Here is a 15604-nt window from a genome sequence, read left to right on the forward strand (position 1 = left end):
TCCTTTGGCCAAGGGAGGGCAGGAGAAAGTAGGGTGTCCTGACCAACAAACTGCAGTTAGAGAGACTGAGTTCTTATATAAAACATCAGGGTGCTGTTACCATGGAAAGAAATGTGGTATTGAGCAAGCAAGAGAAATGAAGTGTCTTACAGACTCTTGACTTCTAGAATCATTATGCCATTCAAATGAGATCATTGACTTAGGTACACACAGTGACAGTACATATAAGTTGTCAATTAAGATGATTTAAAAATTGTTATTAAGAAAGAGTTCATAATCCAGTATACTCTACTAAGAATGATCATATTTTCAAAGAGCGTATTTTATACACACACACATATAGACACACACAGACACACACACACACAGCAGTCCCTTAGATTTTACTAATGGGACATAGTAGCAATTTGCTATCTAACTAGATGGAGATACAGGGAAAACAAAATAAGTAGAAATTATATCCCAAATAGTTAGCATGCAATTATTTAATTCAAAAATCTGCCTTTGCTATTTCAAACACAAGCCAACAATAAATCCCACGCCATCTATTTTAGTTATGGTAAATCATAGTCGTATGTGGTCATGATTATGGCTAATTGTAGGATAAAGGATTTAATTTTAGAGTATGAATAAAGTACACTCTTGTTGACATTTATGCATGACAGTCTGAGAACAATAGGGGAAGAGCTAACAGCTATGTGATATAATTCCCCAACAGGGAGAATAATAAAGAACATTTGAATCAATGATTCTGATTCTTAATGATGGTACTGATGATTCTGGAAGCTTGAACTCTCCATATTTAGAATATACCAGCTGCTTCAAATTAGAGAGACTGTAGACTCTTCTGACACGGGTTCATTGTTGTGTGTGTGTGTGTGTGTGTGAATTAGTCTCACTGATATGTGCAAACAGAAAATCTAGAATACTTGCTTTCCTGAAATAGTTTATGGAGGAATATATTCTGTGGTACATTGCTATGCCATACTAAGATTGGTAATGTGCATTGAAATTTGTAACTTTTTAAAGAACCTTAAGAGAGAATCTAGTAACATTTGGCCTCAAATTGCTTGGGACTGCATGACATCAGGAACTTAAAAGGAACCAACTCTGATTTTTTTTTTTTATTTAAACTTCTGCTTTCACTTCACAACAATGTCTCCCATTAAAACTAAACAATTAGCGCTGTCAAAGCAAGGCCTCAAACAATTAACATAAGACTCAAAGTTATTTCCCTCATCATAAATCTTCAGTAACAGGCAAAATATGTATACAATATGAAGAGGAACAGAGTATGCCCTCTGCTTCCATAACACATCCCCATTAAGAAAAACTCCTCTACACTGACGGTAGGTATTTAGTGTCACAATATAGCTCCTGCAAAAACTTTTCAGGGAATTCTGTAAATAAATACGAGTTGAAAGAAATTTAAAATAGTACCATTTTATAATTGCACTGTGTGCAATACACTGTGGGTATTAAACTGAATCTGAGTCACCACCCTTTCCATTATGGGAAGTTCTTAAAATTCACACAGTGCCTCCATCAGGCGGTGAGGGGGAGGAGACTTAGCTAATGACTCAGGTTGTGTCCCCATCAGAGACTCTGGTTGAATTTGTATATTTGTATATCTGACCGAGATTTCTTTCCTTCCTTCCATCCTCCTTCCCACTCTCCCTTTCTCTCTCTCTCTCTCCCTCTCTCTTTTCTTTCTTTCTTTTGGTTAAACGTGATATTGTAGAATCACATGCAATTGTAATAAGTGACATAGAGAGATCCAGTGGAACTTTTGCCAAGTATCCCCCAGTGGTAACATCTTGCAGAAGTATAGTGCAATACAACCAGGGTTTGACATTGATGTGAGTCAAGATACAAAACATTTCCATTCTGCAATTATCTATCATGTTGCCTTTTATAGTCCCGGATACTTCTCTCCTGCCCTAATTTTGTCACTTTAAGAATGTTTCATAAACAGGGGCACCTGAGTAGCTCAGTCAGTTAAGTGTCCAACTTCAGCTCAGGTCATATCTCGGGGTTCATGAGTCTGGCCCTGCATCGGGCTCTGTGCTGACAGCTCAGGGCCTGGAGCCTACTTCGGATTCTATGTCTCCCTCTCTCTCTCTCTCTCTCTGCTCCTCCCCCACTAGTTCTCTCTCTCTCTCAAAAATAAATAAAACGTTTAAACAAAAAAGAATGTTCCTTAAATGGATTCATGCACTATATAATATTTGGGGACTGGCTTTTCTGACTCAACATAATTCTCTGGAACTTCATTAAGAGGCTGTTGTGTGTATTAATAGTTTATATTTTCATTGCTGGATAATAGTTCATGGTATGGAATACCAGTTTGTTTAACAATTTACCCATTGAAAGACATCTGGGTTTGTTTCCCATTTTTGTCAATTAAGAATAAAGCTGCTTGGGAATGCAAGCTGGTGCAGCCACTCTGGAAAACAGTATGGAGGTTCCTCAAAAAACTAAAAATAGAACTACCCTACAACCCAGCAATTGCACTACTAGGCATTTATCCAAGGGATACAGGTGTGCTGTTTTGAAGGGGCACATGCACCCCCATGTTTATAGCAGCACTATCGACAATAGCCAAAGTATGGAAAGAGCCCAAATGTCCATCGATGGATGAATGGATAAAGAAGATGTGGTATATATATATATATATATATATATATATATACAATGAAGAATTACTTGGCAATCAAAAAGAATGAAATCTTGCCATTTGCAACTATGTGGATGGAACTGGAGAGTATTATGCTAAGTGAAATTAGTCAGAGAAAGACAAAAATTATATGACTTCACTCATATGAGCGCTTTAAGAGACAAAACGGATTAACATAAGGGAAGGGAGACAAAAATAATATAAAAACAGGGAGGGGGACAAAACAGAAGAGACTCATAAGTATGTAGAACAAACTGAGGGTTACAGGAGGGGTTGTGGGAGGGGGTATGGGCTAAATGGGTAAGGTGCACTAAGGAATCTACTCCTGAAATCATTGTTGCACTATATGCTAACTAATTTGGATGTAAATTTAAAAAAAAATAAAAAATAAAACAAGTTAATAAATAAATAAATGAAAGAAAGAAAGAAAGATCTCCCACTGACTAATGAATTAAAATACATAAAATATGATTAAATATGTATGTCATTAAGTTTCTTTAAAAAAAAAACAAGAGACAATACAAAGGGGGAAAAGAAAGAAAAGTCGTTGTTCACCTTTGGAAGATGCAAGGTCACCGATTCATTATTTTGAAAGCTGGTTAATACAGAATGAATATATCCACCTTTTCTTGTACCAACGGAATCCCAGGGTAACCAAATGTGTCTTGAGAAGTTTCTCCTCATAATTATGTTCTAACTTGTTAAGTGAAAGAGATATAATTAGAATACCACCATTTTGCAGTCCTTAATGAGTTGATGGATTTAGATAATTAATACATGTTTGAGAGGCATCAATGCTTCCTCATGGAAATACATAAAAACTACCTCTGAAGTATTTTTGCAAGGAAATATAATCTAAATATGATTAGGTCCATAGATCTAAACTTCCAGGTTTCAGGAAATACAAGAGTCAGAGAGACTCTTGCTGTATGATTCCACAGCAAAATTCAAAATGTCATGAACTCAAACAAATGACTGTTTCTTTAACATATAAATTGTAAAGGAAATAAAAATAATCATTTAAAATTGAGAGACATAAAAAACATATCTACCAATTACAATATGTGAAATATTTTGGTCTTTTGAACAACTTGAGACAACTGGCAATATTTGAACATGAACTGTGGAGTTTGCTAATATTAAGAAGTTTAGTTTTTTAGTGTGGTAATGGTATTATTGTTTTTAAGACTCTGTCTTTTAGGTATATGTAGTGACTATTTCTGGATAAAATTATATGCGGACCGGGATTTGCTTCAAAATGAAATCTAGAAAGATAAGTATGGATATAGATGAAACAAAATGGTCCTTAAATTGATAATTATTGAGTCTGGGTTAACAGGCATATGGCATTAAATTATATTCTTTTTATATACATATCATAATTTTATTTAAAATTATTATGTGTTATATAATATACAACATTATAATTTTATATAATCTCTTTGTATTAGATAGTCTTTATAATAAAATATTTTAATTAAAATATGAAAAAAAGAATAAAGCTGCTACAGATACTTGCATACCAATGTTTACAGCAACTTTATTTCCAATAGCCAAGAGGTACAAACAACTCAAATGTGCACCAACATATAAGTGGGTAAACAGGGGCGCCTGGGTGGCGCAGTCGGTTAAGCGTCCGACTTCAGCCAGGTCACAATCTCGCGGTCCGGGAGTTCGAGCCCCGCGTCAGGCTCTGGGCTGACGGCTCAGAGCCTGGAGCCTGTTTCTGATTCTGTGTCTCCCTCTCTCTCTGCCCCTCCCCCGTTCATGCTCTGTCTCTCTCTGTCCCAAAAATAAATAAACGTTGAAAAAAAAAATAAATGGGTAAACAAAATGTAATACATGCGTAGCATAAAATATTATTCAGCCTTAAAAAAGAGTGAAATTCTGATACATGCTACATCATGGATGAACCTTGAAAACATTATGCTATATGAAATGAGCCAGAAACAATAGGACACGTAGTATATGATTCCACTTACAGGATTACCTAAAATAGGCAAATTCCTAGAGAGAAAAAGGAGAGTAGAGGTTACCAGGGATTGAAGGGAAGAGGAAAATGGGGAGTTCTTGTTTAATGTGAATGGAGTTACTATTTGGGATGATGAAAAAATTCTGGAAATGGATAGTGGCAATGGTTGCACAATACTGTGAATGTACTTTATGTCACTGAACTACACACTTAAACATGATTCAAAAGGTAAAATTTTATACAATTGCTGTGTAAGCACTTGTACCCAGGTTTTTGCATAAGCAGAAGTCTTCATTTCTCTGAAATAAAAGCCCGGGAGCATAATTGCTGGGTCATATGACAGTTGCATTTTTATCTTTTAAAGACATTGCTAAACTATTGTCCCGAGTACCGTGCCATTTAAATTCCCATCACCAATGTGTGAGTGATCCATTTTCTCGGCATCTTCACCAATATTTGGTACTGTCACTAATTTTTTAAAAAAATTATAGCCATTCTGATAGGTGTGTGCTGATATCTCGTTATTTTTTTTTAAATTTTTTTAACGTTTATTTGTTTTTGAGAGACAGAGACACAGCGCGAGTGGGGGAGGGGAAGAGAGAGAGAGGGAGACACAGAATCCAAAGCAGCCTCCAGGCTCTGAGCTGTCAGCACAGAGCCAGATGCGGGGCTCAGACTCACAAACAGTGAGATCATGACCCGAGCCGAAGTCGGACACTTAACTGACTGAGCCACCCAGGCACCCAGCTCATTGTGGTTTTAATTTACAATTCCCTAAGAACTAAAGATGTTGAATATCTTTTCAGATGCATTCTGTCATCTGTATGTTTTCCTAGGTGAAATGCCTCTTCATGTCTTTGCCTACTCTCAAATCGAATTGTTTGCCTGTTTATTATTGAGTTTTGAGAGTTCTTTTAAAAAAATCTTTTTTTTTAATGTTTATTCATTTTTGAGAGAGAGACAGAGAGTGAGCAGAAGAGGGAAACACAGAACTCTAAGTGGGTTGCAGACTCTGAACTGTCAGCACAGAGCCCAACGCCGAACTTGAACCCAGGAACCCTGAGATCATGACCTGAGCCAAAGTCGGATGCTTAACCGACTGAGCCACTCAGGCGCCCCTTGAGAGTTCTTTATATACTCTGTGTACTAGACCTTTGTCACAGATGTAATTTTCACATTTTCTCCTACTCTGTCACCTGTCTTTGAATTTCATAGAACAGAGTTTTAAAAATTGTGATGATGTCCATTTATCATTTTTTTTCTTTCTGTGAATTATGTTTTGGTCAAGTCTAAGAACTCTTTGCCTAGTCCTAGATCTCAAAGATTTCTCCTGCTTTTGTTTTTCTTAGAAGTTTTATAGTTTTATAATTACATTTAAATCTGTGATTCATTTTGACTTAAATTTTGTATAAGGTGGAGGGGTTCCTGGTGGCTCAGTCTGTTAAGTGTCCGATTTCAGCTCAGGTCATGATCTCATGGCTTGTGGGTTCAAGCCCCACATTGGGCTGTGCTGACAGCTCAGAGCCTGGAGCCTGCTTGGGATTCTGTGTCTCCCTCTCTCTTTTCCCCTTCCTGCTTATACCCTGTCTCTCTCTTTCAAAAGTAAGTAAACATTAAAATTTTTTTTTAATTTTGTATAAGGTGTGAGATTTTGGTCAAGGCTATTATATTTCCCCCCATGGATATCCAATTGCTCTTGTACAACTTATTGAAAACACTATCCTTTCTCCATCGAATTTTTTTGATTGCCCAAAAATGATTCTCTTTCCTCCCATCCTCCTTTCTTTTTGGCTACTGCTTAACATACTCTACATAATCTCATTGTGGCTGGCTTTTCTTTGTGTAGACTAAGGTTTTGGCACCTTTATGCTATGAAGTTGGATGCTCAACATGTACACGGAAGGCATAAATTTACATTTTCTTCCATATTTACAAGATAACCACACCAGCATATTACTGGTCCAGTTATGTACTTTCGTAGTTGTCATGTTTATTAACGTGCAAAAGAGAGAAGGAAACAAATAGTACATTTTAGTCCTCCCTTTGTTATACAATGTACCCGGTGTCAACAGCACCAATTAGTCTTGGTTTATTCCTGTTCTGCCATATTAGGAAGCCCAGAAACTAGGGAATGAGGCACAGGAGACTTTCCAGTCAACAAAAGTGGTAATGAGAACAGTGACGTATGCAAACAGATCCTGTACCTTCCACTGTCCTTCTCTCTCTCCCTCCCTGAACAAAGTAGACAGATCTTCGCTTTTGAATAAGGTTTTGAATATTTATTGTGTAGGTTGTAATATAAGAATTACAAAATGTGTCATTAGAGTGATATTTGTGTTGAAATTGTTGATAATAATTCATTGATTTGCCCCATATTTATTGAGTATATCAAAATTGCCCTAATTGCTGTTATAACCCTAAAGAAAAAAAATTGTAAGTTTTGGTGTCCAAGAATTTATAATTTACCTGAAGAGATGAGAATACACCTAAAACATAAATATGTTAAATATGTGCCATATAAAGGGAATGAATGATAAGTGATGGTTAAAAACAAAAAATAGTTCAGTGAAGAGGAAAAGTCTCTTTGGATGGGAATGGATGTGGGAAAGTATCACTGAGCAATGAAGATGGGTTTTGCAGTAAACTTCAAAGTGGAGACAGGATTTCAGATAGTTAAAGACCATGAAGGATGCAAAGGACAGTGAAGATGATTACCCTAACAAAGATTTGGTGTCAAGAAAACAGGGCTCCTCTGTTTGGGGGATGATAGACCAGTTTTGACATTTTGGTTCAAAAAGTAGGAGATTCAAATACAAAGGGAATAAATGCATGGTAACACAATTTGAATGCAGTGGAAAGATGCCTATTTGTACCTGGACCCTATACTCACAACACCTCCCAAAAACATTCAAAGATTTAGGCTTTAAATAGGATGCAAGAATGTTTTCATTTGTGTAATTGCTTTTAAAGATTTTAGACTGAATAATGGATAAAATGTAGTGGTTGATAAGAAAAATCTTTATTTTCCCAATAAAAGCTGAAAATATTTGTTTGCATAATTTGTCAGCATGAAATCACAATAATTTTGTTGCTAATTCAGTTCACTTTTGAAAAAATTCAGGCCAGGGGCACCTGGGTGGCTCCATCGGCTAAGTGTCCAACTTTGGCTCAGGTCACGATCTCTGGATTGGTGAGTTTGAGCCCCCAGTCCAGGCTCTGTACTGACAGTTTCTTTGCTATACTCTGATTCTATCCATTTCCCCCATATAGGCTGACTGATAACAGCAGAGTCAATCAACACTTTAAATAATTTTTTTAATATGAAATTTATTGTCAAATTGGTTTCCATACAACACCCAGTGCTCATCCCAAAAGGTGCCCTCCTCGATACCCATCACCCACCCACCCACCCCCCATCAACTCGCAGTTTGTTCTCAGTTTTTTTTTTTAAATTTTTTTTAACGTTTATTTATTTTTGAGACAGAAAGAGACAGAGCATGAACGGGAGAGGGGCAGAGAGAGAGGGAGACACAGAATCTGAAACAGGCTCCAGGCTCTGAGCTGTCAGCACAGAGCCCGACGCGGGGCTCAAACTCACAGACCGTGAGATCATGACCTGAGCCGAAGTCGGATGCTTAACCGACCAAGCCACCCAGGTGGCCCATGTTCTCAGTTTTTAAGAGTCTCTTATGCTTTGGCTCTCTCCCTCTCTAACCATTTTTTTTTTTCTTCCCCTCCCCCATGGTCTTCCGTCAAGTTTCTCAGGATCCACATAAGAGTGAAAACATATGGTATCTGTCTTTCTCCGTATGACTTATTTCACTTAACATAACACTCTCCAGTTCCATCCACATTGCTACAAAAGGCCCTATTTCATTATTTCTCATTGCCACATAGTATTCCATTGTGTATATAAACCACAATTTCTTTATTCATTTAAATAATTTTTAAATTGTTATATGCTGCATTGGCAAAATTATGAGCAGATATTTTTCACACAATTGTGATTTCAATTGAGCAACATGTACAGGACTTGGAGTCCTGACCTGGATTGAATTCTTGTTCATGTCACTTGTCATCTTTGAGTGGGGAGATAATAATAGCATTTTCCTCATATTGTTGTGATAAGGATAAAATGAAACCATGTATGTGTGTGTGTTTTTTTAAAGAAAATTGGTAGACTGTTAATTTAATAATATTAGGTAATAAACTTCATGATGGTCTGGACTACCTCTCATATATCTTAGGATTTTCCAAGTGCCCTGTGTACTACCTGGCATGTAGCACCTCATTATTTTTGGTAGCATTATTGAAAATAGCAACAGAACCACAGCACATTTATTTGCCTTTATGCATAGAATCTGTTTAACAAGCTTGTTGATGGATAAATAAATGTCCTATGAACTTATTTATGAAGAATTTAGCATACATTTATCTTATTTAATCACAGTCGATCATCTAGAATAGAAAAGTCAAATTCCTTGTGTCCAAAATTATGACTTGTTATACTTGTTATACTTCTGATATGATATATCGTGTAATGCTGAGTAAAAGTCAAATTACATTTCCTCCATTGGCTTCACTTTGTGTTTAAGCAGATGTCATGCATGATTTAATAGTCAGGATATAACATGCAGAAAAGTTAAAAAGTTTAAGCTTAGAAGGTTCAAGCCTAAACATTTAAACTTACTTTGTGATAACATATAAACAGGTATAATGTTTATATATGTGCACATAACTATATCCTGAGGTATATATCTATACATGTAAATGTGTAGATGTATAGGTACTGTAGATACACAACCATATAGTCTAAGTTGAAATGAATCCTAGTGCCTCAGAATGTGCTGAGTTTCAAATCACATTGAAACAAAATGAACATGTGTAGCTGTACAGCAATTGTCATGCTAAAATTAAAACTATTTCAGACTTCATATAGCATTCCAGATGAGAGAAGCTTTCTTTAATATAGACTGGTGTAGCAGTAACCAAAATACATGCAGCAGAATGAAATTTTATGTGTAGGTCTGTGGATGAGTGATTTAAGATTTATGATAATAAATTAAAGTGACTATTTTTATGAATTATCCCCTTATGAATCTATTTGACCATTTATCAAAGTCTTACATGGTTAAATGTCAAGGTTTAACAAACAAACAAACAAACATCTGGATACTGTGACGGATGAGAAAGACAGAAGTGCATCTGTGCACAAGTACGGTGAGTGTAAGTTGGTAGTAAGGCTGGGAATAGCACAGCATTAGCTGAGTGTGTGACACACTTAACAGAACAGATCCTGAACACGTGCGAGCCCTTATGGTTTCGGTCAGCAACACTGTCCAACCACGACATGGGGCCCCTTCTAGGATAAGTCACGAGTGTGTAATTTACCATGGAGTGGCCTATTTATGGTGCACAGGAGGATACCTTGCTGTTTTTTTTTTTTTCCCACAGTCATTAAATCTTACCAGCAGTTAGAATCCATGATACTGTACAACTTTGCACAAGATGACAGCATGCTTCCTACAGTCTTCCTGTCTTTGAAGAAAACAATATTAAGTAGTCTGACCAGAACTTGAGGAATGAGAAAAATGTGACTTTTTGAGACAGATGAACTTGCCCTCACATCCTGGCTCTTTTTTTAATTTTTCTTGGCCCACTTTTTAGTTTGTTTTTTTTTTTTTCACAACAGAGAAAACAGTATGTACCTTTCATGGGCACTTTGAGTATTAAGTGCGATAATGGATGCAAATATACAATATAATGCCCAATGTCTATTAGGCGGTCATACTCCCTCATTGTCCAACACCCTATCTCCTCTCCATTTCCTATCATCCACGGGGAAATTAAGAAAAGAATCTTAGAGTTTTATAGTTTCTAAAATTAAAACCTTTACATGTTTTCTTATGGAAAATTGATGCTAATTCATACAAGAAGAATGCGATAGCTTCTCTTATATCAGTACCTATAAAACAAGGCAGCAATGTTCTAGGAACTTTATATGTTAATATTTGAGTACATGTATTAATAAGTACCTCATCCAGTAGATATTATTATAAGTATTTTGCAGATGCTCAAAATAATCATGAGGAAAAAGTACCAACTTATTTATGTTGGCTTTATAACAAGAATGCAAGCTCTGTTGGAAGAAGACATGTCTGCCCTACTTATATTTTAAGGCACTTTGCTTTTCACTTAATAGGCAGTCAAGATACATGAATTGATTGTTTTTTCTTGAAAAGCTTCATTGCTAAATCTAGAAGGATGGCTTTATAGAAACTGTTTCTCTGATCCAAGTACAAATCAAGAAGCGCTACATAGTAAAGATCTATCAAGGTAGTAAGTGAAAAAGCAGGAGTTTTCCTCTGGAATTTGTGAATCACTTTGATGAATTTTGCTTCTGTGAACTGGTTTGTTCATCGATGTAAAGATGGGGGTGAAAAGGAGAGGGAGGGAAGAAAGAGAGAGAGGGAGGGAGGGAGGGAGGGAGGGAGGGAGGGAGGTGACACAATTTTTTAAATTCTCAGGTGTGAGAAATTACTAGTGAATTATCCTTGAAGTGATCAGATTGCATTTCAGGAGGTTGCACTGAAAAGGGTATATTAGCAAAAAATTATTATAGCATTACCAGCCTGAGGCACTTACTCCTTTGTACCTATTAACTAGCATCACAAATGAACGGACACTCCATCACAATAGATTTAGAGTACTGAAGAAAGTAGTCTCAGGTTGCTACATCTGGATTTTTTTCAAGGGTGGAAAATAAAATAATGAGGATACCAACTGGGCCACCCACTGCAAAATGTGGGTGACCAAATGAGCCAACAGAACCTCTAATGAGTATTTACTCCAAGGGACTCTGCATGTAAACTACTTCCAGACTGATGTGGTGCCAAGCTTCAAGGATTAAGTCTTTCAATGGCTTTTGTTGATCAGCGGCCACAGCATCTAGGAACAAAGGAGGGGTCTCCTTATTAAGCATATCAAGAATATTACTTTCAGACAAGAATAATACAAAGAATGGATCAAAGAACACTATAAAATAGATGGAAGATGGTAGAAATAAGTAATAACAGCATCATTCATACTCTGCATTTAGAGTGACTATAGTTAAGGCATTATTTTCCAGAAGACTTTAAAGCATCGCTTAACATTTATGTGGTCTGGCCTACATTATAGGTAGTTGTGAACATGTCCTTGGGTTTGATGATCTTGGGAGCAAGAGTTTCTCTGCTCTGTCTCATCAGTGTGCCATTAATCTTTTGTTCTTTTCCTCCTTTAGCATTAAAGAGTATAGATGTAAGTTTTTTAATAATTATTTTTGAAATATATTAAATGGAACCTTGCAGTTATGATGGCTTTAATAATATAGAAAGCATGAGGACTAACATAACACGGTTTTCTTTTAGAAGAAAGAAATCTGTGAGACAAAGAAAAGATATCTGGAGGGAATAGCTCAGTATCGCTTAGAAAGTTAGTGGCTGAGTTTATCCTGACTCAGGGATCTTGCATATCTCAGACAAATCCAATCCCTCAATGCCATGCAAATGACAGGGTGCATACGGAAAATCACATTCTCAATATGTTTACCCAGAGAAAACACAAAGCAAGAAAGTGTTTACGCACTGTGACAAAAGTCAGTGCTAGAATAGGTTCTAAGATGGCCACCCAAACAAATGTTTACTTCTGTAAAGCAAAACAAAACTTAATTTGGTATTTTAAAAGGTTGAAACATAACAACAGCTATTTGATTCCTTTCTCTTCCTGTTTCTAAATAGTTGCATTATTTGAAAACCTTTATTTTTTCAGTCCTTCTCAAAGAAGTAGTCAGTTGCAGTTAACAGTAAGATTTCCTAAGAAACACTCCTGGATGTAAATTGTGGCCATGTTTCCCCCTCTTTAGGTACAAACTAGCCATATGGGTATGAGGCGTTGACTTGCAATTTTGGAACTGCGCTGTCTTGATTCAAGATTTTTCCAATGATAATCAGTACTAGTTTTGCCACAATCCTGACACATGCTATGGGTCTGACAGGCCCTGTGCTGATATAGCAATTGACAAACTAGTAATAATGTAATAAATACATGATGATCATGTTGATGTTGGTGAGAATAGTAATAATAATAGTGACTGTTGAGTACCTGCTCTTTGCTAAGCACTTCGCTGAGATTTTCATATACATCATCTCCCTGAATCTTCAGAGAGATAATGGCAAAGATAGATAACCATTACTCTTTTCTAAATGGACTGCGGTTGGATACTTGCAGTTATACACATAGAGGGCTTCCAAAATTTTTATTTATATTCTTAACACTCCTATAAAGTGCCAGAAAATGTTTTCATTTCTTTACGTCCACTGATTCATTCAATCCTCACAATAGCCATGTAAAGTAGATAGCAGTAATGTCCCTATTCTATAAATGTGAAAAGTGAGGCTAAATTAACTGTTACAGGTCATGCATCAGAAAAGTGGTAGAACCGGGCTTCCAAACTCAAGCCAGCCGGCTAGAGCACATTAAAGTTTGACCCAAACTCAAAAATACACGTTCTGAGGAAAATAATCACAGTGGCTGGATTTTCATAAAATTCTATCCAACTCATAATATCTCTGAAACTGTATGGTAAGCATCTCCCTCCTCTGTTCTGCAGCCAGCTCTAGAGTAGACACAGGAAGTTCTCCAGGTCTTCTGTCCCTGGGGTCGAGTCCCACACAGTGGAGCTGAGAGGAAGGTAGGAATTATGAGGGTGGGGGATATTTCTAACCAAGCTGAACTCCTGGGGATGTTTCTGTGCTCTCAAGGATTCCGTGCCTTCTTTTGTCAGCTCCTTTCCTTTGCCTCTATGAGTCATTCCAAGTTGTTTTTTTTCCTCCAGGCATTTTTTAGTTTGGAAAGCGGTGGAATATTTCTCTCACCTGAAGCAAGCATTCAAAGTAACTGTCAAAAGCTTTCAAAGGTGGTATGGCTAAGGACCAGAAAGCAACAGAGATGGTGAAAATATATCACAGGGGAAACATATTCCTTCTTCCCCCACGGCCCACTTACCATACTTGATACAAGTTATATAATTGATTTTCAGAGTAAAACTTCTTAAATTCTGGAGTCAGCTTGGGGCTGAATTTCCAGGGGGGCGGGGAGGGGTGGAAAGCATGGGAAGGGAGAGGTGAGGAAAAAAGGGCATCAGCACTGCTGACAGAATAGGTCCTAAGAGTGAGGAGCCCAGGAAAATAGTCCTGAAGAAGTGGGAGTACCTGGGATGATCTGGGCTATGTGGGACAAGAGAAAGGCAGGGATCCCAAACTGGAGGCTAAAATTTTTAGCAGAGGCAGGGTGAGGGAAGCCAGCACTCAACTCTAAGCAAAGATAATGAAACTGCTTCTTTAGGGGTAATTGACTCCTAAAAAAAAAAAAAAAAAATGCATAGCCTTATTCTCCAGGAACCTAGCACTCAACTTAATTCCAGAAAGGAACTGGGATTTGTTTTAGGTCAAATGCTTGAATTTCTTCTTGAGTAGTTTTGTTTTACTCCAGGAGTATCTCTACGTTGACCAGTTACGCTTCTGTGAAATCCAAATTGGCAACGTGGGAAAGGGAGGAAGAATATGACCATATATCTTGAGGGAGTGTCTTTTTATCTTCTCTTCAATGGGGGAGTCAATAATATTAACTCCTTTTTCTTAACCTGAAGGAACTACAACCAGAGCCAGCTTTTCAATTTTCTGTAAATCCCATGTGTGACAACAGCTTAGGAAGCTTGCCAATACATTCAAAGCCAAACTGCCCAGAAAGCCATATGGAAAATGAAAAATCAATTACCTCATTATGCAGTCCATTTTATGCATGTTGGGCACACTGTGTTTCACACCAACTTGAATTAAAAGTAAATATATTCACAATAGTCTTAAGAATATAAAGCATGGCCCCAGTGTTTAGTCTCTTTAAATCTTTTTTTTTTTTTTAGTTTTTTTTTTTAAGTTTATTCATTTTTGAGAGAGAGAGACAAAGCATGAGCAGGGGAGGAGCAGAGAGACAGAGGTAGACACAGAATCCAAAGCAGGCTCCAGGCTCCAAGCTGTCAGCACAGAGCCTGACACGGGGCTCAGACTCACAAACCGCGAGATCATGACCTGAACTGAAGTCGGACGCTCAACAGACTGAGTCACCCAGGCGCCCCTAGACTCTTTAAATCGCAATCACAATCAAGACCCGTCTGGGTAGAGAGATAGAAAATGATACTTATACAAACACATATACTAATATGCTAGAGACAGGATGGATATAAGAACTGGTTATATCACCTTAAGCAAGCTATTTAACTATCTGTAGACAGGTCTTATACCTATCCACAAAAATGATGGTAGAAACCAAAATGAGACAAGCTCTGGGAAAAGTTGAGGAGGCACACAGTGGATGGGAGCTCTAGCTGACCTAGATAAATCCAAATCTTATGCTGCTTACTCTGTCTCTTTGATGTTTCCCTCTTGCTCTCACCCTCCTTCCCTTCTATCTTTCTTTTAACAAGTATTTGTCAACTCTATTAAGTGCCAGGCATTGCATCACCATCCTCTTCAAAATCCTGTGCGTGACTTCCTGTTTCTTCAACAATAAACCAATGAAGTCTTAGTAAGCCTCATTTCGGTCACCACCTTGCTTTCATACCTTGGGACACTCCGTTCTTTTTCTGCCATGCTGTCTTGTGCTGCAGGGACTTTACACAAACCATTTCCACTTTCTGGAACTTTTCCTTAGCGTGGCTCTCCCTTCAGCTAGTTAACTGCTAGGCATCCTTCAGATCCCAGCTCAAATATCACTTCTTTGGAAAAACTTTCTCTGACCCTTCATCTGGATGAGGTTCTTTTGCTATGTGCTTCTACAGCACTTCCACATTGACTCAGAGCACTTAACTCTGTTTATCATATTTATTAATCTCTACTCCACCAAACAGCAAGCTCCAC

At 37.4% G+C, this 15604-nt stretch overlaps 1 protein-coding gene and 1 non-coding gene across 2 annotated transcripts in view; one reads left to right on the forward strand and one right to left on the reverse strand.

Moving 5' to 3' along the window:
• DKK2 (dickkopf WNT signaling pathway inhibitor 2) overlaps positions 1-15604 on the forward strand; it is a 108608-nt gene that overhangs the window by 48527 nt on the left and 44477 nt on the right. The window lies entirely within an intron of this gene.
• On the reverse strand, positions 1182-1296 carry LOC115513115. The gene has a single exon (XR_003968542.1). It is a non-coding gene; the product is annotated as a U5 spliceosomal RNA (small nuclear RNA).

The sequence above is a fragment of the Lynx canadensis genome, chromosome B1 (assembly GCF_007474595.2).
Source record: "Lynx canadensis isolate LIC74 chromosome B1, mLynCan4.pri.v2, whole genome shotgun sequence".
NCBI classification, from domain to species: Eukaryota; Metazoa; Chordata; class Mammalia; order Carnivora; family Felidae; genus Lynx; species Lynx canadensis.